Source organism: Rissa tridactyla, chromosome 1 (assembly GCF_028500815.1).
Source record: "Rissa tridactyla isolate bRisTri1 chromosome 1, bRisTri1.patW.cur.20221130, whole genome shotgun sequence".
Classification (NCBI taxonomy): domain Eukaryota; kingdom Metazoa; phylum Chordata; class Aves; order Charadriiformes; family Laridae; genus Rissa; species Rissa tridactyla.
In genome coordinates, this window is record NC_071466.1 from 212,798,665 (window position 1) to 212,820,456 (window position 21,792).

At 41.8% G+C, this 21,792-nt stretch overlaps 1 protein-coding gene across 10 annotated transcripts in view; it reads right to left on the minus strand.

Annotated features, from left to right (window-relative positions):
• The window catches only part of CELF2 (CUGBP Elav-like family member 2), a 383,210-nt gene that overhangs the window by 194,371 nt on the left and 167,047 nt on the right, over positions 1-21,792 (minus strand). Inside the window, exon 1 of one of the 10 annotated variants that reach the window (XM_054187232.1) lies at positions 14,007-14,119. The exons of the other annotated variants lie outside the window; for them this stretch is intronic. The gene's annotated coding sequence lies outside the window, so the exon portion shown is untranslated. Of the gene's footprint in view, positions 1-14,006; positions 14,120-21,792 lie in introns of those variants that run through there. 10 annotated transcript variants of the gene reach the window in all.

Sequence of the window (21,792 nt, forward strand, 5' to 3'; positions counted from 1 at the left end):
CTATTTGGGGTTTTACAGAACGGGAGGCTATAATATATACGTTATCCTTATGTGCATGATTGGGGAGAATAGATGATTTGTGAAGTTATCTATTATGGGGAATAATCAAGATTAATGAGCCCTATGGCACTTGCTGAATGCCTCCAGAGATTTATTACTCAGGTTGTTCGTTTTTCTTGTTATGTTGGTGCTGTCAAGAGTCCTATAACAAATGCAAACACAGACGTGTATTAATTGCAAATGTGGAACAAGGCTACTGTGATGTTGCTAAATACTTACAACTCTGCTATTTGTACAGCATCTTCACTGGCTGTACGAGTTCTTATCTGCCAGGCTTCTGACAAACTTTCTATTTTGGTATATAAGGCAATTTTTAAAAATGCCTAAAAAGATAAGAGGGTGGAGACTAAAGAAGAAAGGGAATTCTGTGTCCGTCTTACTCTTAATAATGCAACCTCTGGGCAGAACTGAGTGACAGAGCCCTGGGCTTTTCCTGAAAGGCTGTGCAGCCGGCTCTGGAAGACCCGGTTTTATCATAGGTACCTTTCAAAACAAGACTCGAAAAGCTCCAGTAACTGTGGGATAAAATAAGTTTCTTAAGAAAACACAGGAGCTCCGGTTTACTTCGAAACCTGTCTAAAGACGCCACCTGTCAAGATGCTAACGCTGCTTTCATGGGCTGACATTCCTGCATTTCCGTGGAGATGTCAGCTGCCAGCAAACTCCATAGTATCAACAGGAGGATCACTGCGACCCCTGAGCCTATTATTTACTAAAAGCTCAGTGTGTTCTGGGAAGTTTAGGTGGCCGCACTTTTCTGAATGTACAAATGTGCGAGAAGAGCTCCTCCTTTATTTTAAGTCATCTTTTTCCTGTATTGTGTCTCTTCATCAATACCACTGAGCTGAATGCCCATCAGGAGTCGCCATGCTTGGCATATGCCATTCATCCCGAATGGACAAAATTAAAATACTTCCAAAATCAAAAAAAGGCCACTGGAAAAAAAATAATAAAAATTAACATTGGAAGGATCGATGTAACCTCAAATATCCCCTGCACTGAATCTTAAGTTCAAGCAATGCAACACTGACCTAAATTAATGACAAAGTGGTTCATGAATGCTAATGAAATAACAGCATGTGTATCTCAGTGTCACAATGTCTGTAGCTTCACTCTCAGAGGAAGCCGCCGCTCTGCCAGTTTTCTTCTTCATTAACGCTGATGTGGACCGTCACCTTATCCCCCCCCAACCCTCTCACACGGGATTTGCACAAGGGCCGGTTCCCAACCGCAGACATTCAGAGGTCTCTCCCGTGCTCTCTGGTGTGAGTTCAAATCAGAAGGTGTAGAGTTTTCATGTTTACGCATTCATACATAAAACCACGTTCCTACCCCCCAGGCAGATGTTTTTCTGATTCACCATGCTGGCACAAACACCGAATGTGTGGGATGGTGCAAACAGCTCAGCACTATTAACGTACAGGAGGTATAATAATGTAGCAGCAAACAGTGATATCATGAAAATATATCTAGCTCTTCGCTCTCAAAATAGCACACTATGTGAGGACCTGGAAGGACCCACCGAATTCTTCCCTGGTGGAAAAGAAATCCAACGAAGCTACTTAAGAAAAACATGCAGGTGCAACTTCAGGTTTGTAAGTCACTGTCTAACAGTTTGAAAATATCTGGGAGATCCTACAGGGGGAAAAAAAAAATAAAAAAAAATCCTTGAGCACTTTCACCATTATTTTGTTTATTTTGCTTATCCATTTTCTATGGGCTCCTGTGGAAGACAGGCTACTAGGTTAGGTCAACCTTTAGTTTGGTCCTGTGAAGCTGTTCATGTGCTTTTACGTAGCTAGTGCTGAAGTTTAAATAGCTTTAAAAAAAAAAAGTCCTCTTTTTTAGTCACATCTTAAGTTAAAATGCATCATAGTCTAACTAATAAGCATTGCTCCAGGAACAGAAGCCCCCGGTCTCCGTCCTGAAAATAATTTGCCATAAAACCTCAAATCCTCTCCTTTCGCTATTCCCCACTCCTTACTTTCATGACTCTCCAGATTCAGAAGACAAACTTTTGTTTTGGTTAAGAAGTTGTTCTGTCTTTGTGAAATCTTCAGGTACGCTCTGGAGACGCTGCAAGCAGCATTAGCAATAGTATACTCAAAATTGAGAAATGTAGCAAGTCCTTTGAAAGGGCTGGAAAGGATATTTTTTTTTTCATTAAATAACTACATGCACTCATTTTTCTTCTGATTGGAAAGAAAATACAGCACAAGTTTGTTTCATTTAGGTCTGCAGTTAGGACCCAAGGAATTTGCCATGCTGGGGGAACGGGGTCATGTAAGATTTAGAAAATACAAATTAGAGAGTCATCCCTGACTACTAATACGCTCTTATCGCCCTCTTTAACATTATGGGAAAAATGCAAAAACCTGGAGATATACAACAAGGAAATAACAGCATAGTCCCAAATGGTTTTTTAAAAAAATCAGCTCAAATAGATGTGGATTTATTGGCAGACTTAAAAAAAAAAAAAAAAGAAAACGTGTATTAAATAGCTAGAGAACACCAGTGCAATACTTTGCCTTTGGGTGCTGCTCTGCCTTGCAACGCAACAAGTTTCTGTATACTTGCTACCCAGACTGACAGGTACTGTCTGCACAACAAACAATTTCCCATTTCCTTAAGTGTTAACCATTTGTAGCAGTAATTTGTATAACTTCAGGCAGTCAGTTAACATGAGACAGCTATTGGAGAGAAAATTCAGACATATGCAAGAATTGAGACAACCATTCTTATTTTCGCATACATAAGTGCTGGCAATCGAGGGGGAAAACATGTTATACCTGTTTAGAAAACCTGGAGCAGAACAAGTCTCACTGCATCTATTAACAGATTGCCAACGGATTATGGGTGCTCAAAAGACCAAGGCAATGGCACCCAACTTCAGTCATGATGTCATGCAATGCAGAATAGATTCCTGAAGTCAAAGACTTAGGAGGAAGACTTAGGAGTCAAAGACTTAGGCCCTAGGAGGGCCAGAATCCCTTAAATTCACACACATGGACAATCAGCAGAAACTGTATCACTTTGCTTTAAAACATCTTCTTCCAAATCGCTCTCAAAGAGTGAACAACTCCAGACCAGCCTTCATGGATAAAATGGTATGGGAATATCTACCAGTTTAAGAGCTTGGCCCTGCCTTCTCAATAGCCTCCCATAAGTATGCAAAGGTTCCCATGAAGCCTTCTCCCCTCCAGGCTGAACAAGACAAGGTCCCTTGCATGGCACAATGGTGGGAAGACAACAAGCAACAGATATAAGTTAAAAGAAGGGTATCCTACTGGATAGAAAGAAAAATATTTTCCCTTGGAGGCAGTCAACCATTAGAACAGGTTGTCCAGAAATACTATGCAATCTCCATCTTGGGAGGTTTTCAAGACCCAACTGCATCAAGCCCTGAGCAACCTGGTCTGACCTCCCAGCTGACCCAGCTCTGAGCAGGAGGTTGGACTAGAGATCTCCTGAGGGACCTTCCAACCCGAGTTATCACATGATCCTGTTACTCCTAGCAGCAGGAGCACTTAGTAATCCCTTACAAAAATGAGAAGTGACAACAGAAAGCCATCACATCATGAAGGGATGAAACAGAAATATCAGAGGGCGAAAAAAGTGAATTCTTTTTCCAGGGGCAACATAACCTTATCTCATGCACCACAGCAGCAGCTCAGTCTTATGTGACAGGATAGAGGGTATCAAAGTCTCTTGGCTTTGATAAATTATGAGCCACCTACTAGCAAAGAACAACTTTCTCGCAGAGGCTAAACATCACCAGATCATCTGAGATTTCATTCAGAAAACCTGATCCACTTTGCTACAAATGGCGATTTGTGGCAACTAGGGATTGAGATTTTTGCTCTCTGCATATAACAACGTACTGGATGTAGGAATGAGTGATGGATATTTAACAGTGCCTGATAACCTGGGCATCCTAAGAAAGTAGATGCTCGATTTCTCTGTACCTGGAAACAGAAGAGAAAGCTCTGTGCAGGTTATATCAAATTGCAAAATCAGCTCGTACTTTAAACGAAGTTATTCTAGAAAAGCTGATATTATATATGCATGACAAAGCCATAAAAGAGAAAACTAAACCAAGGCAACATACATTTGAAGGGAAACGTTCCTACACAATAGCACCCTCCACTCTTTTAAGATATGCAATCAAACAAGCAGCTATAAAAGTAGGGGTCATCCAGAACACCACAGCGCAGTGGTTTAAGTTACAGATCACTTTTAGCAGCCCGTAAGGAAGTGCTGTTAGAGTAATTTGGTATTCAGTGTAGGATCTGTGAGCACCAATGAGGTCAACCTTTCACAGACCCTTTATAGCTCTGCTTCCACAGGAGAAGTTACTGCAGACAAAGAAAGAAAAACCCCACAAGTGAATGCTAAATGTGTAGTTTGGAACCACTTCCCACTCAACCAACTTGAAAGACAGAGACTAAATTATAAACAAGCTGAGACAAAAGCTACTAACTTGTAGCTGTTGGCCTGTTTGATTCCAAAGGTTCAACTCCAAATTTTAAGCACCTTAAAAACCAGGTAAGATGGTCAGATACCACCAGACTATCTAAATAATGATGTGCTTCAAAATCCAAGAACCATCAGGGAACAGCTCAAACTTACAAGTCATCTCCATTGACAAATCTCAGCCGTATGAGTCAATAAAGTAAAAAAGAAGGGTTTTTTTAGACCCTCTAAGAGATTTTCCCAAAATCTAATCACCATGATACTCTCAATCTTTTTAACTATCTTAATACTTTCACTACAATTCAAACCCTATGATGGAACCACATAGCTGGCAAGACAGACAGAGGAAAACGTGAAACACGTGGCACTGGAAGCCGAAAAGGCTCATACACGTCCAAAGGTAGTTTTGTGTGATTCCAGAGAAAGACAGATGGATGACATGAAGATGTGGCTTATTCCGACAGGCTTCATTTCATACAAAGCTCTGAAATTTGGAAATTTGTCATTTGTTATAATGTTTGTAAGAACAACTAGTGGTCGATTCTGCAGGCTGGCTGACCACTGTCTGCTGATTGTTTAACGATGCCTAATAAAGTCATATATATCACAGAATCACAGAATGGTTCGGGTTGGAAGAGACCTTAAAGATCATCTCATTCCAACCCCCCTGCCATGGGCAGGGACACCTCCCACTAGACCAGGCTGCTCAAAGCCCCATCCAGCCTGGCCTTGAACACCTCCAGGGATGGGGCAGCCACTGCTTCCCTGGGCAACCTGTTCCATATATATACATATACGTATTTTTCAATTGAAAGTTTAGTGCAATTAACAAGAGTGAGCAGCTAAAGACAAAGAACAGCAAGTCAGCAGATGCGGAGGGACCAGGCGGAGCCCTAACTGCTTGCAAATATCCAAATCATAACTAAAGGCGCCCCCGCCTTTGCTGGTACATTAAAACGGTTATTTCCAAGCTTGACTGGAAATACTTAACTGCTTTCCAGAGATGCCTAACAATAACACCTAAAAGCATTACTGCCCAAAGAAATATGGCTCGTAAGACATCTAGCCCCAATTTCTTTTTCTGTGCTGCACTTTCACACTGTATATGTTCACGTATGTATCTGCTCTATACTTTCAGGCTGTACATTGCAGTTTTTAGAGCAAACACGACGCTGTTCAGAATACCACCTTGTCTTCTAACTTTACCTTTTTTCTCCGCGCATTTTGAGCACAGAAGTAGTAAGGATCGTGATTCCACTGCGAGACATAGCCTAAGTTTCACAGATGGGAAAATTAGGGCAGTAATGCTCAGGCTGATTTCACTGAGCTGCAGAAGCCTCGGCAAAGTACCACATTAGTAACCCAGCCACTTTCCCTTCTTTCTACAGTCAATAATCAAAAACAAGGGGACCAGATGGCCCTGCCAAGGATTTTTAGGTAAATGGACTCCTCTTTCAGGTTCTGTGAGGTACGGAGAGCATTAACCCTATTTTCTGTACTCACTGCACATAGATACCTCTAGAGAGAATGGTACCATCACCCACACACTTCTTCCACCTACCTAAAATCTCACTCTGCCCCTGCAGAACTTTCTCCACTGCCATACACTAGGACAAAAAGATTATTAAATCCGTAAACACACCCCATAAGAGACAAAGTGCTAGGTCACTAGCAGATAAAGGAATAAAAGCGGGACTCAACTCCCAGACTTCAGTTTCAAATGCCAGATCATGTATTTTTTAAATCCTCTTTAGCTTCTATATTCATCTTCATGCCAAATGGTACGGCCTGACTGACATTGACCTTTCATGCATAGGAAGCTCTACAGAGAGAAGTGATGGGGACAGTCATTAAATACCTAGTTTTTAAAATTTTGGCTGGAATTGAGATCCAATATTAAAGTCAGTTAAATAAGATTGTCAAAAAGAATGAAAAACTGACTAATATCTATGGAAAATCAGACCTTTTCTTCCACTTGCTGGGAACGTAGATTTTCCTATCCATTCTCAGCCATTAGTGAAAGGCAGTAAACATTATTCTCAGTATTCTCAGGAAAATCTACGATCTCTATCATGATGTGGACAAAAGGCATTTCTTCTTTCTTTCTTTCAGGTGGTTTGACAGGCTAAACAAGAAAAATTCCTAGAAGATGTCTGCCATCTACTGAAGGCGAAAAAAACCCCCGTGGGCAATCCAAAGAGAGTGAGAGAGTATTGTGAAAGTGCTGCAGAGTCTCTAAAGGGCAGCTGAAGACTCAGGGCAAGAGCTTTGAGCCTGGTGCACACAGGTCAGTCGGCACTTTCAGAGCTTGACAAAAGTATTCAGGGGGAGATGAAATAACTGTACGACGATGCTGTGCTGGGTGCTCTCTGTTTCATTAGAGCTGAAAACTGTTTTGATCAAAGTTGTTTCCTCTTTTTCTACGCTTGCTATAGTTACCGAAACACAGAACGGAAGGGGAAATAGTCCTGGCTTGCTCAAACCTGCAGCAATACAAAGCTCGCTGGAAGCATTGGTAAGTTTTTACTTTTTGGGCTGCTTTTCTGTTATTTTGTTTTTCTGTCTTTAAGTATCAAATATTACCTACACCCACAAGGCATGCCCAGCTTGAATGCAATTCAGCTAAATTCAGTGGGGCAATAACAGTTGGCTCCTACATGTCTTAAGAGTACCACAAAACACATAAAAAACCCCACAAACATCAACCGAATAATTCTCAGAGGACCCTCAGGGCTTTTACCACTGTCCATAAGTAAACTGAGGCACAGACACACAAAAACGCCCTCCCTAAAGCCTTGTGAAATCTGCAGGTGGAGGCGCAGCTAGGACGCACCGGGTGCTTCTCTCCTGTCCGTTATCCTACAGGCTTCACATTACAGACCGTTTCCCAAAAAGTCATCCTTGAAAGCACAAATTTTCATAGCTTTTATTCATTTATAGGCCTGGATTCTTTGTATACAATGACCAAGGAAAAAGACAGATTGGGATCCTACCGTATTGAGCGTTCACTGAAGCAACGATAGAAGTATTCAGAAGTGGGACAACTGGGAGATGCAGACCTGGGATGCAGCATCCCTCCCAAGGCAAGTGGAATAGACCCAAAGTGCTGGAAATGTCAGGCCTGGTTTTCAGAGCTGCACAAAACAGGGTCATTATGGTCTTCCCCTTCGTCCCACCCTTTAATTTTATTCAGTACTCCAAACTCTGTGACTTAATTCCTTTTGTCTATGGTGCCCAACACAATGGGACCTTGATCCCTCGCTGGAGCCCCTTAGAGCTATCGTAGGACAACAGCTTTAATCTGTTTTATCCAGTCCTAGTGACTGAAGCTTTAGAGGGTATTTTTTGCCTGCTCTGCCAACTAGATACTTCATAAAGTGAAACAGAATCTCTGCTTCCTTCAGGGCACCTGCTTTCAATTACAGGAAACATACGGCACCTTCAGATTTTTCAGCTTTCAACATCTGTGCTTTGCAGGTACAATTTGTTGCATTCAAATTACTGCTAAACCTGCAGAATGGTGTCGAGCTTTCGGGGGCATGCTTGAGAAACACTAGAGATGGACAGAAAGTAATGGCATTTGCAATTGCTTTTTAATGACTGATTAATCACTGTTCTGAACCAAATCCTTTAAGTTGTTTAGAAACCTCACCGCGCTCCTCTTGGAAAGTCCATTCAGCCCCAGCTTGATTAGAAACATCACCTCTACCCTGCAGCAGACGAACGCACTGACATTGCTATCCAGCCAAATACACCAGTCTCACACCTTCCTCTAAAAGACAGCGCTATAAATAATACCTTTAAAAAGGAAAACAGCCTGTTATAACCAGTCAGTCACAGCTGGTCACCATGCTGGGATGAGACAGTGACAGCTACAGGTTTAATTCTGTTTTCTGCATTAGGTTAAAGGTGTCAGCTGGGGACACGCACATGGACTTCTACTCTCCCCTCTTTTCCAAACGGCTTTGGTCCATACAAAACACACCAGCTCATCTGAGTAACCCCTCAGGACGTCTCCAGGCTGGCACGGTCTGACATAAGCCTGAGTGCCCGTTCCTAGACGGACGTCCAGGCACACCGATGGCCGGAATCTCAGTTTAACCACCACCGTGATGCTCTCTGTTACTTAGGTCCCCACTGCTAGCCCACTGGCTCCTTATCTCAGCTGTCACCACCTCCTAGCTGGCGCCTGCCAAATCACATAAGTTAAAATATAGCTTGCTTACCACTTCTACGGGGGCTAGCTCAGGAAAAAATTGCTGGTCCTAGGGAACACAAGGTCCCCAGGTCTTGTGTTCCCTACATCAGCCCCAAGGTCTAATCAGGAGGTAGAAAGTGGTGAGGAGAAGCAGCAGAGTGAACGATGAATGCTACTGTTACAAGGAAAAAAGGGAAATATTTTCTAATATACTAATTTTTTCTAATTCTGGGACCTGCAAAAATAGATTTTTATGGATGGATGGATGAGAGATGCATGGCAGAACAGGACTCATAGGAATACAGTCTGGAAGATAATCTCCAGGATCAAATCCAGTTGGTTTACTATGTAGTGATGGCTACTGGAGTATTTAGGTGTTTACGCTCTTCACTATTATGGTATTATTTCACATTTATGTACAAGGATCATCCTTCTGCTTAAGGTCAGTTCAGATCCAGCGGAATTTCACTGAGCTGGCTTAAAATCACAGGAGATCTGCCATGGAGGGATCTGCGCTCCTCCCTTATACCCTCACAGTATAAGCAGCTGCTGGGGCCATGTACGGGAGAGAAATTAAGAACATAGAAGAAATAAATTATTATGGTTATAGAAATCATGTCTTAAGAGGAGACTTTTTTAGACTCGAACAAACTTAGAAAAGGAAACTAGAAATCAACTTATATTGTTTAATTAACATAAGGAAAATCCCCCAAATTAACGCCATACCAACCTCCACGAGCCCTGCATTCCAAAAGTCTTTTCTCTTAGATCACACCATTTTGTGCAAGTTTGTACCGCAATACCGAGCGGAACATTGTGGCAACTACTAGGCTGGTTTACACCTTTCAACCTGGATTCAGCTCTGGACTTCTGTCTCCTACAGTTTTACTTCAGGAGACTGCAGCAGTAGGATGGAATCCAGGTTCATCTTTGCATTCCAAGCAAGCTACACCTCCTACGCTTGGTGCAGGACTTTTTCTGATCTAATTATGTTTGCACTTGGATGTAAGTTAAGTCACAGCTCAACCATTAACTGTGCTCTGCTGTGGCATCCACCCCTCTATATTTGACTTCAGTAACTGCCTAATGTTTTGCAGAGAGTTTTTGATAAGTATGTGTTTGCGGATTTTCATGACAGACTAATAACACCAAAGGAGGCTCCAGGAACATTTTAAGTAAATATTATGTGTATATTTTCTCAACAGTGTCTGTCTACAAGCACCTTCAGAGCTGCGTAATCTTATCTAGAATATGTTTGCATTCGGTTTGCACTAACCAACAAGGTCCATACTATTAAGCAAACTGTTATTTGATTAAAACATTTTGCAGAACCTAAATCCAGGACACACAGTCATGTGGCTCTGAAGAGGTAGCAGTTTCTATTTCTGTCTTGCAAAACCCTGCTTGCCATCACTAGGTATTTCCTCATCAATCGTAATGAACAATGAGTAGATGCAGGCCTTTACCTGTGCCAGGAACTTCTTAAGGTATTTTAAGAAGCTATTTTTTCTCCTGCACTTGTCTTCTCCCTTCTCTATTGTTATTCCCTATTTAGGCCTAAAATTCGCGAGAGGGTGGATGCCTGGAATGTAGGTCCAGCTGCAAATGATTTGAATTTGCAAGAACTTCAGAGCAGGCATCTTCTTTTACTGTGTCACGAGATGACAGAACATCAATACAGGGAAGATGCTCAAGCTTGGTGGAGAGCAGATGTTAGGCATCTTAACTTTTTCTAGTAATTTATTATTATATTGTCATCTTTTCGGCTGCCACCAGCAGCTGGTTTCACAGTTTGGAGTGGTGGCTAAACTGAAAAGAATTGAGTAGTGCCACTGACCACATCACATGGATGAGAACTCATTAGGGCGTTATCGTCTCACCTGAAATATGAGAACCGAATTCCACGCTCAGTCATAGACTACCTGTGGACATGTCTCATTTGGGGTATAACAACAGTACTAAACTACAGCAGTCGCCTATGTAGACCATATACAAAATAAATGTAAGCTAAGCTAGTTACCAGTAACAGCTGTGAGAGCACAGCCTCTGAAACTCATCTGCTGCAGACAAATCTCTAATCTCTTTGGCTCAGATTTATTAAATTTATGTGTGCAGGATTTCCTATTTAGTCCGTGACGAGAAATAATCATTTTAGAGGGCAATTCAGACTTCAGGTGGACTAAAATGGAGGTAGTAACGTCTTTCCATTGACTATAGAGGCATCCTAAGGCAACTGTAGGTAAATACTATCTATCTGTAAAGGAGGAGAACACCTTTCTTACTGCACTATCATGAAGATGAATAGAATACATATGGCTTAGAATAATGACAGCAATTATCTACTTCGGTTAGATCAACGGTCTTATTTTGCGTTCAACTTGTCTGCTAATAGTGTGCCAATATATATCTGCTCTGTAAAGGCAAAGTATTCCTTTTCTGTTCCAACAGTTTAAGGTGTTGCTAGAACCTGAGACCAGAAAGGACATCCCGTGGCGCTGAGCTTGGTCCCCAGCCAGTATGGGTAAATCCAAGTAATGATCTCATTCATCACGTTCGAGCCTTGTAGCCCAGTAAACACGGTGTTGCCGGTGCCAGTAATAGGCCACGGACTTAGTGCTGAGTCTGCACAGCCTGGGGAACCGGGCACGTCAGGCTTGCCTACACTTGCCTTGCCCAGCCCGGAGCTTCGTTTTAGCTGCTTTAGCTGTAGCAGCAATTTTCCTAATGACCAGGTGGCTATTGCCTAATTTATTTTACTTTTGCTTATCTTCGCGTAACGATGTGGTTTAAGTGTAATTTTTATACAGACAGTAGTAACAAGTAGTTGCTCGGCGTAGGATGAAATATTTATGACCCCAGGATAATGCCAGAGCGCAGAGGAACACAGACACGGGATCATAGCGGGGGCCTCGGAAGAGGCGACACAGGATGGAGGTGCAGTGGAGTGGAGGCACAAACCGATATCAGATGGGGCACCGAGTGACTCCCAAGACCCCAGGGCTATAAAAACTCACCCACAGCTGCCTAAAGAAACGCAAACCTGTGGGTTTAGGCATAAGAAAGAAAGCATCCCACGTATGTAAGATATGGCATACATACTGAATTCAGGCGTAATGTGGTGTTGCAATCTAGTAAAGAGCAAGCAGGGTGTAAAGGCAAGTTAGATAACATAAAAATAGCCAGAAGCAGAGCTCAGAGTAAAGAGGAAGAAATCATCAACATCAGCGTCGTGCTCCTCCTGGCAAAGAGGAAGAAGAAACCCCCACTGTCAACATACCCCTCCCAGTGAAGCCCTTGGTACCTGACAACTTCCCATAACTGCTCCCCAGCTCCAAAAATTAAAGGCAACAGCCTCACGAACCACGGAGAAAGGGTGAGCAAAACACCACAGAAGGGGGCAGAAACTTGGAAATGTGTGTATAGACATTTAAAACTGTATTATTATTGAAGGTTTCCTCCCCCTGTAACACTATATTTCTTTTCTTTTAATAAGTAGATCTGGACTAATAATAATTCTTTGATTAGGCTGTTAAGATTTCAATTACGCTAGCAATAAATTTTTGCCTTTACACAGAGGGCACATTTCGTCCTGCCTGTACAAAGCATTTGAGTGTAACAACATTCAATATTAAAGCTAGTTACGCCTCTCGCCTTCAGTCCTCCTAACAAGGCAGTCAACCCAAAACCTCACAGCTCCGACCAAAAAACAAACAAACAAAAAAAAACACTTAAAAAAAAAATCTTATTCATTTTTTTAGCGTGAATATGGCCAATTTGTATCCATTACTGTCTTGGGTTCCTCTGTAGCATTTACTCCTTCCATATGGTCCTGCACAGCAGTCACAAATCTGTTAGGCAGTGCAGAGGCTAATCAAGACAAAAAACTCTTTTTAGCCTCATCTTGTGGGACAGTCATGGCCCCTCACATCCTTTCTCACTGTAGAAACCCCAGCACAGAACCAGGGATGATTCAGGGAGTTTACCGTGAGGCCTGATCCATCGGTTAAGAGAAAAAGCACGAACGTGGCAGTTTATGCTAATTTCAAACCTTCGCGTTCGCTAGAGTAGTTTTTGAGTAGTAACAAAGCGAGTTGTAATAATATATCAATCATGATAATATGTTAATAGTTTTAATTGAAGTAATTTCTGTAGACAATAAGGATTATACCCTAATGTGTTAATTAATATGATTAGGAAATGTTGCAAAAATGATATAACACGATATCTGGAAGGGGGTGTTTTACTGGGGATGGTTCCCCCGAGCTCTCCTCGGGGGGAGATTTATGGATGTTAACACATGAGGCTTCGGCAAGGTAAACAGCTGTTTCGATTTTAGTTATAATGAACATTAACTCTACATCCCCGTTTCTGCTTAATTAAACCTCTGACTCCGCAACCAATCAAGAGCAAACAGAAAAGGTAAGAGGCGCTAATTGGGCCCTGTGCAATTTCAGCCCCAGCTTGCAGCCAGAGCGCTCTACCTAAACCCTAAACCAGAAAACTCCCCCCAAAAATAGAAAAGTTTCTCTCCTGCTGCCCTCTGCCAGCCTACCCAACGATATCCTCACTCAAAGCCGAACCACGTGGATGCAGCATAAAAAAAAATAAAATGGATCGTCCGAAAGCATTGCAGAACGTACAAAGTGAGAGATTAAATTAAATGCCTTTTTACTCCTGTCCAGGTAGTCTCTTCCTTATTATTACTTATACAACGTAAAAGCAAAAAAAACCCCAAACACTCCAAAACAAACTAAGAAACTCACAAAAGACTCTCAGGAACCCTCCTGCTGGACAGACTGACAGCAAGCTCCTGTCGAGGAGGAGGGCAAGCTTTTTGATTAATCTTTACCCTCCCCTAGAGAGGATCGTAACCGCCAGCACGGAGTTAAACACCAAACAAAGCAAAGAGCATGCAACCTGCTTTTTAAAAGCACGTGTAAAAAAAAAACAAAACATGAGATGCACCTACTAATAGAGAAAGCCTTAAAAACCGGAGTGCCATGCCCCAGATGTGTTTTGAAGAGGACACGGCCTCCCCGCACAAAATGTCCCCCCTTCCTCCTCACAACGTCAGTCAGCGCCGAGGCGGCTTCGTCCAAGACGAACCGAGGGCTCGATGTGACACAGAGACTTCTGCCCTTACAGACGAGGGGGGAAAAAAATTAAAAAAAAAAAGAAAAAGAGGAACTTATGCCCTAGAGGACCCAAGATAATTCCGCATTACTCCGTTAATGAATCTTTAAGACAAGATAGGATAAGAAAATCGTTGAAATACCTCACAGCCCCTTAGATCTGGAAGTGACAGCTGCAGCCTCTCTTGAACCGCCTCGCTTCACGAGCATGCTCCTGAAGGTTTCTTTCTGACCTACAACCTTTATCTGAGCTTCCTTTGTGGCTTAGTAATACAAAAAGTGTCGCTTAATCGTTATGCTCAAACCATTTGCTCGCTGGTTAACTTCCCCCCCACCACCACCCCTTGCAGCTGAACGCTGCGAGTTCACCCATTTGTAAATCCAGTAGGTAAGAGCTAGGAAAAATATCCTGCATTTCACTACAAACACGCAATAACCCGTAATAGAAATATACATATTAACTTGCGGCGCAGTAACAGCCGGTTGGGGTTTACATGCACAACTAGGTTCATCTTCAAAAAGCACCATTTTGTAGCTCTCCGAAGGAAGTGGTAAATACCGTGCTCGCTCTCGCCACTTCACGGGAGGCTGGCTACCTAAGCCCCGAACTGAGAGCAGACCTTAAATATAAATCACTTAATTGCTCATTTTATTTGATACCTAAGTACTCCATGCTAATAAGTTCAGCATTAAAGGATTACAATGTGCCAAATTATACGCCCATCTCATAAAAGAAACATTACTGAAACAGAGCCGGATCTGAAAGGCTCTTGGTAACGTACAGCGTATGTCTAATTTTAGATGATTCCTCAATCACTGGAGAGTTTGCAGTGTACACAGCCAACCCGGCTCAATCAACTGACTTCTATCTCCATGACTCCAGGTCACATTATCTCATGAATGAACTGTTATGTAGGTCAGTCAAGAGTCATCTTCTAATTGAATGCACGTTTCAGCCTTGGCATTCATGCTCTAGATATCAAGGCTGTAGACAACCGGGCGAGTCAACAGAAAATATCAAGGAAGGGGTTGTGATAATTAGGGCTTCGTTTCAGACAACAAGCACGGAAACAGATTCTAGCAGAAGCTTGTAAATAGCTGGTTTTGTTTTAACTGGATTTAACACAGGTGGAAAGCGCAGAAGGAACGGGTTCAGTGGAGAGAGGCTTTGTTGGGTTGCAGACCAGATTTTAGCCACAAATCAAGTGCTGTCCTGCTAACGTACCTTGGCTTGGCCGGGAGGTATATTGCTCTCTGCTGAGGCATGTGCCAAATACGCATCTGCTTACTTGCAGTAACTGATACCACCGACTCCTTTCACGCAGGCCCCCGGACAGTCATCAGGGAGGAATATATTTGGTCGCTCCCCCTATCAAGGTGGATTGGAGGCAACAACCGAACTGAAAGTTTCCATTCTTCGTCGCCAATCTCCTGAGTCATCCTTGTACTCACACATTTTAAAGAGCGAGGTCTTCGGGGAGACTTTCCCATATGGTTCATGAACTGTTTATTTAACTTCACAATCAGGAGGCTGATGTAAAATACATTAGAGTTCTAGCCCTGCTGATATTTGGGTAAAATGAAGAATATCAGACTGAAGATGTTCGAAGAAACTAAAGCAAGAGAGTTATTGCTTTATAGAAACACTTTGATCAGACATTTCACTTCCCGTTCAATCCAAACTATTCTAATTTAGATGTAAAAGCAAAATTGCAACTGATTAAAATTGGGTCGGCGGTAGTTCCCATATGAGGAAACACACGGCTCACAATCAGATAAAGGCCAAGCTGTCTAAATGCCACTTTATAACTGTGACCCAGCAGCTATTTACTAGTTACTTGTGTATTTTCAGTTTTCAGAAACAACTCATAAAGGATTTTTCTCCTCCTTTGTGCTCTCCCCTCCCCCTTTAAAAATCGTTGCTGGCATGCAAAGGGTTAAAACTACTGAAGCGAAAGCAAAATGCCCAAGGCCAAGTTTTCCTGCAGCCTGTATACTTGGTTGCATTTTCATCTCCTGTGTCCTGACAGCTGTTATCTTCAAGTGTGCTGCGACATGCCCACTGCTGTTCGAGCAGCCTTTTTGTTCGACTCCGAGCTTGCTTTTTAAGGCTTTAAAACCTCGATGCACACGGGATGGAGAAGGGGGATGCGGGAAGTAGCACTTATTACATGGGAGACATCTTTTGCCGTCTCGTGCCCCACCTACTTCAAGACAGGCAGTTTTAAAAAGGTACCAAAGTAGCTTTAAAAAAAATATTAGCCAAAAGTAACCCCTGCGTAACCCTCGGCCCCTCTCCAACAAAGCCTTTGCCCCAGTGTTGTTCTCATCTCCCAGCAGCAACTGCTTTGCACTCACGTAGCGTGATTCTTAGGAGGATGTGAAAGCAGTTACAAACATCTGTTAATTAAGTCTCAATTTGCATGTGAGATGGGTAATATACTAATTTTACAAATGGGGATGTTGAACCACACAACGCTGGATAAAGCTAGCCAGCACGAGTACTTGAATGCAAGCTAGGAGGAGGGAAACTGACTTTCCTTGTTCTGCCTACTATTCTTCTAAATAAAATCAAGGCTATATAAGTGCACCCTAGATGCTGACGGCTTTTACAAAGACAGTGTCAGAATAATTTTGCAGAAAATAAACACAGATATCCACACACAAAAAAAAAACCCAACACCCACAAACCAGTTATCAATGAATAAATTGCGCCAGGCCCAATTTGCAAGAAAGAGTATTAATGTATTTTTAATGGCTGAACCAGGGGAAGGTCATTATACAATGTTTTAATTCTAGTACATCAGTGTTGCATTTATACATTAGCAGTTAATGTGATAATGTCAAACTCTCCACTAGTTGTGACATCATAAAAAAATACAGGCTGTTTTAGTATTCTTTTGGAAAAAAATAAAAATAATAATAATCAGAGCCATTATTAAGCTCCCCTACTCCAGCCTTTAGGAGAATGTTTATCTTGCTATATCAATTTTACATGCAAGAAGAAAACTATAATGGGAAGACAACAGATGTGAAAAATGTAAATCTTTGGTAAAGTGCACAATCGACAAAGGCAGAGAGGTTTTTGCTGTTGTTGTTTTCAGGGGTTGGGTTTTTTTGTGTGGGTTTTTTTTTTTTTTTTGCAAATGAAATCATTGTAATGCTCCTTGACCTGTAAATGCCATTTTTAATGGAATGCGGGAAATAAATTAATAGAAGAAGTAAAAAAATAAATCTGAAAGTCAGCTTGAGGAAACAGCCTCTTCAGCAGAACTGTTATTTCTTGGTTCTTGAAAAGTCACAAGCAACAGCCTGACGCTCAGCACTGTTACAGTAGGCCGACGCTGCTCAAAGCTAATCTGGGGTAGTTCAGGAACAAAATTACACATGTTGGGTCCCGTATGTGGACATTGTGTACATCCACCAAAGGCAAAGTGTCCTCCTAGGATTAACACATACAGAAATGGAGTATTTCCCTGAAGATCACACCTAGAGCTTCCTTTATAAGGCTTACTAAATCGAGATGGCTGTTTATCTTGCTATTAAATTGGTAGCTTCCCCCCCCTTCCTCACTCACTCTCTATAGATTAACATTTAGCAAAATGAAAATTTCCTGAAGGTAATTACCTGGCTGCAATTCAAGGCATTCATAAAAATTACAGTTCCATTTGGGAAGGGGTTGCTCTGGGGACAGGGGGAGGAGGCGGCACCATCACAGGGCAGCAGATCCAAAATTCAGAGCTTCCCGAGGACCAACCCATCCCCAGGGCTCCGTCGCTGCCCTTGCTCTGGTTTTGACTTGCCTCTTATTTCCAACAAGCACGAATGCATTTGGGCCCCACAGGGGTTTGGCGGAGACCCTCTGTTTCTCAGTACTTCGATGCTGCCTCTTGGATTGATATTTCTGCCCCCAGAGCTACGGCAGATCATCCGCTGTGAAGATGATACGATGGTTCTGTGCAGCCTGGCTGTTTGCAGAGTCCTGCGGTATCTGTTGGGGCTCATCACCTCTGCAGGCACGTGGTGGCCATTTTGCTAAGCCACATCCTCATGAGAAAAGGGGAAACTAAGGCGCAGGCTTCGCTTTCACTAGTAATCAGGTGGGTTTTCTGTTCCACCCCTGACATTGTGTTTTCCCTGCAACTCTGTCACCTCTTCTCAGGTGTTGGCCTGATTCACCATTGCAACTGCCCCAACTGAAGGCAGGTTTAGCTTTGCCGTGCTTTGACTAAGCGGTTTAGGGTACTTTTCCCCTTTCCTCAGGGCAGTACACAGCTGACCCGAGCTGAGACCCTCAAACATTCCTGTAGCACAGTCAGCAGCGACAAAGATCTCACCAAAAAGTGGACCAAGGCATTAACGGATCACACCTGGTTTTCTTCCCCTTCAGACGGCTGTACCTATGGACTTCACCACCACTTATCAGGGTACCTCCCCCCTCTCCCCCATATGGCCTTTTCCCCAAAACCATAAAGCTATTCATGGAAAAGACATCAGTTTTCATTAAAGTTTCATTAGCTTTCACATGATTTGCCTGCCCCATTTCCCTTCTCCACACCGTTATAAAACTGCCTTACCTTCAGTACAGTAACTGTTTGTAGTCGCTTCATCTTTTCAAATACCTCCAAATCTCTTCTCACACTTATTCACTTTCTCTTTTCTGCTGGGTCTGCTTTGAGTTTTTTTTTTTTTTGGAAGCAGGTGCTTATAGACTTAAGATGATACAGCAAAGTTGCATCAGTGTTTTAAGGACTGTTTGAATCTCTAGTCAGTTTATCTGCATAGGTGAATGGAATATTTCAAGGATTTCTTCCTTTTTAAGAGATATACAATGCTACCGTCCCTTCTTTTAAGCATTGAACCCACATCCTTATCATGCAGAAAGAAATTACACTAATGCTCTTGTGTGAAAAAGTATGTGGGCTTATGCAAAATAAAAGAAGATAAAATACATGAGTAAAGGAGCGTCTGACATCTTCACGGTGCCCACTAAACTATTAACTAAGCATGCAAATGGACAGTGTATAATAAAAGACCTTCTTTTGGGACAATTCATGCAATTATGAATATGTAAGTTATGTTTTCATGTTCCAATTTGACCTCTGCTTACTGAAACGTCAACAAGGACACTCTTATTCTGACCGCAAGTCATGGTTTTGGTGCATCCAAAACACCCAGTACAAATCAAAATCAAACTGAAAGAACACAATCTTTTAGATTATGGGAGATCCTCGAGTTTTGCTTTAAAGAAAATGGACAAAGTTTTCAGTCCATGTAGCTACAAACAAAAAAATTTAAAACACAAACCAAGAGTATCCTACAGCTTTATGCTTCTCAAGACAAAGAAATATGTATCTCATTAGGGTTTAGGAAAAATTTTGCATTTTTCAATCAATGTAAACATTTCGAAAGGCATGATGTTATTTTCAGTGACCTGAATTCAGCAGCACCTTTCAATTTTGCAACTTGTTTTATCACACTCCAAGGCCTTTGACTGTTTTAATTTGCAGGGGAACATGACTGAAAGTTTTCTTTGCTCACTGTAAACTTAATCCAACGCAAAGATTAGCACTAAGAGCTGTTTTATGTCCAAGTCTGAAGTGCAAAGTGTCCTGGGGGGACTTCCCATGGAAGAATTGTGCCTATTTTGCCCAGACTACTTTGCCTAGCTTTTAAGTACTCAGCTTCATGGAAACGCAAAATTGCCCGCTGCGTCACTAAAAAGCCAGCCTGAGATGGCTGCAGTTGGGCTCCCCAGGCATGTGAACGTGGATCAAGAAAGCATGTAGACAACGGGATACACTACACAGCACTGCATCTCGCTGAGTGCTCGGGTACTGAGTACTCCTCTGGTACTGAGATAACCAAGATAGTTAATATCACATAAAAGAAGTGAAAAAACAAAAGGCTGAAAGGCGGGAGGATAAAAAAAAAAAATTTTTAAAAAAATAAAATACACATTCATCCCTCAGAGTCCCATCCAAATCCAGGTTGCCCAAATTTAGTCCTGGCTCCTTTTACTCTGGAGGTTTTTCATTGGAGCTATTTGTTGAACTGGGGGAAAGGCAGCTGGAAAAGAGATAAGAAAGGCAAGAAAACGGATGGTCTTACGACAACCAAGCTTGGCTTTGTATAAGGATCACGTTACATTGGATAAATCAAGTGCAATGGTATGCGCTAGGGGCAGGTAAAGACAGGAGCACGAAGGAGTACAGCTGGGGTTTAATGCTTTCCTCGGCACGCTGGCAGCGGGGGTTCGTTATCAGCCTCGACTCGCTGACTATCACAAACCTAAGCCAACCGAGCAAAAATTTCCATCAACAAATATTTATAGGGTAAAAGGTTAACTAATACAGAAAAGTGGGACTGAACTCACTGCAGAAGACAGCTGGGAAAAGAAATTTGGAAAAGTTGAAAAGGCTGAATTTTGGTACAGACCAAATGTTGGAAGTAAGTATAAAAAAAAAAAAAATATCACTTGGACTTAAAATTCAAACTGAAAACAGGAGGTTGCATGAGGACTGAAAGATGAAAAAAGAAATTTCTAGTAAAAGAACTGAGATCATGGAGTATCCTCACAGCCAGCAGTGGAGCCACGTAGCAGAAACAGGTATTTAAAAAGGGCCTGAGACAAAGCTGAGCGCTGGTTACCTCCTGTATGAAAACTGAAAAAAATACGTAGTCTTTAAAGATGATATGCAATAATTTTAAGCTCTCTGCGTTATTTTGTGAAGGGCAGGTATTATGGGAATTTGTAGAGAGTTACATTGGTGATTCTTCCCAAAAACTGACAAATTACATACAGAACGCAAAGATCAACTACAATAAAAGGAAAAGATTCAAAAAACCTTTACAAAAATGGGATATTTAGGATTGGGAACCTATAAGAAATCAGTGAATTTAAAAAAAAAAAAAATCCTACCTTGAATACAGAGTTCTGAATTCTAAAAAATTTTCCAATTTTTGGCCCAAGATATGTGAGAGTTAACAAAAGAAAAGGAAAAGATTACCTTTCTTTTCTTCACAAAGATGCTTATGCACATGAAATGAATGCACGTAAAATATCAAACTCACTTTTTTTCTTGAGTCTCCCAATTCTTGTTTGAGTTTTTTTTCTAAAAGCCTATGATCTTATAGTGACGTGAATAAGTGGAAACACATTATCACATTTACAAAAAAAAAAAAAGTTTAAATGATGAGACCTCGACAGAAAGTTTTTACATTCTCACTTAGTTTGAATCTAAAAGCTAAAAACATGAAAGGAGATGAAAATTCAGTTTTGTTGCATTTTTTAATACCTTCTTGCTAAGCCTGATAGTTTTGCATTGTACAATAGGAATCGGTGGGCAATGACAGCTACGCCATTGCCTGAATACTGAGAGATGAACCCAAGGTTCAACACCAATTTGGAAATTAATGCATTTTCAAATACTTTAGGCATATTGCCGCTTTGCCTGAAGGCTATTATATTAAACAAAGATTTAGGTTCATATGGGACTGAAAAAAAATCATGTAACTGTAATTGGAGATAGCTGTATTAACAGGAAGAATGTGCATTTTAAGTGAAAATAAAAGATTTCTGGGAGGGGTGGGGAATGATGAGTTGTCTAGGCATTTTTACGTTCCCAAAGTTTTTTGATGCAAAATTTGTCATTTTGATGACGTTCTGTAAGACCTTCCCCCAACAGCAATATAAACTGACCTTCTCTCTTCGTTTTGCCCAGCCCTACAGACCTTACAGCTCAAAACGAGAATGAACACCGAGGAAGGCAGATGCACACAACTGCAGACACCTGTGCCGCGGCGCGCTCGGTCTCCGTGCTGTAACGGAGCTTCCTGCTGAAGGTCAGGGCACGCAGCAGCACCAGACTCTTGTGACTCCGCACCACAACGGCACTCCTTTCTGCCCCCTGAAACCTTCAAGATTAT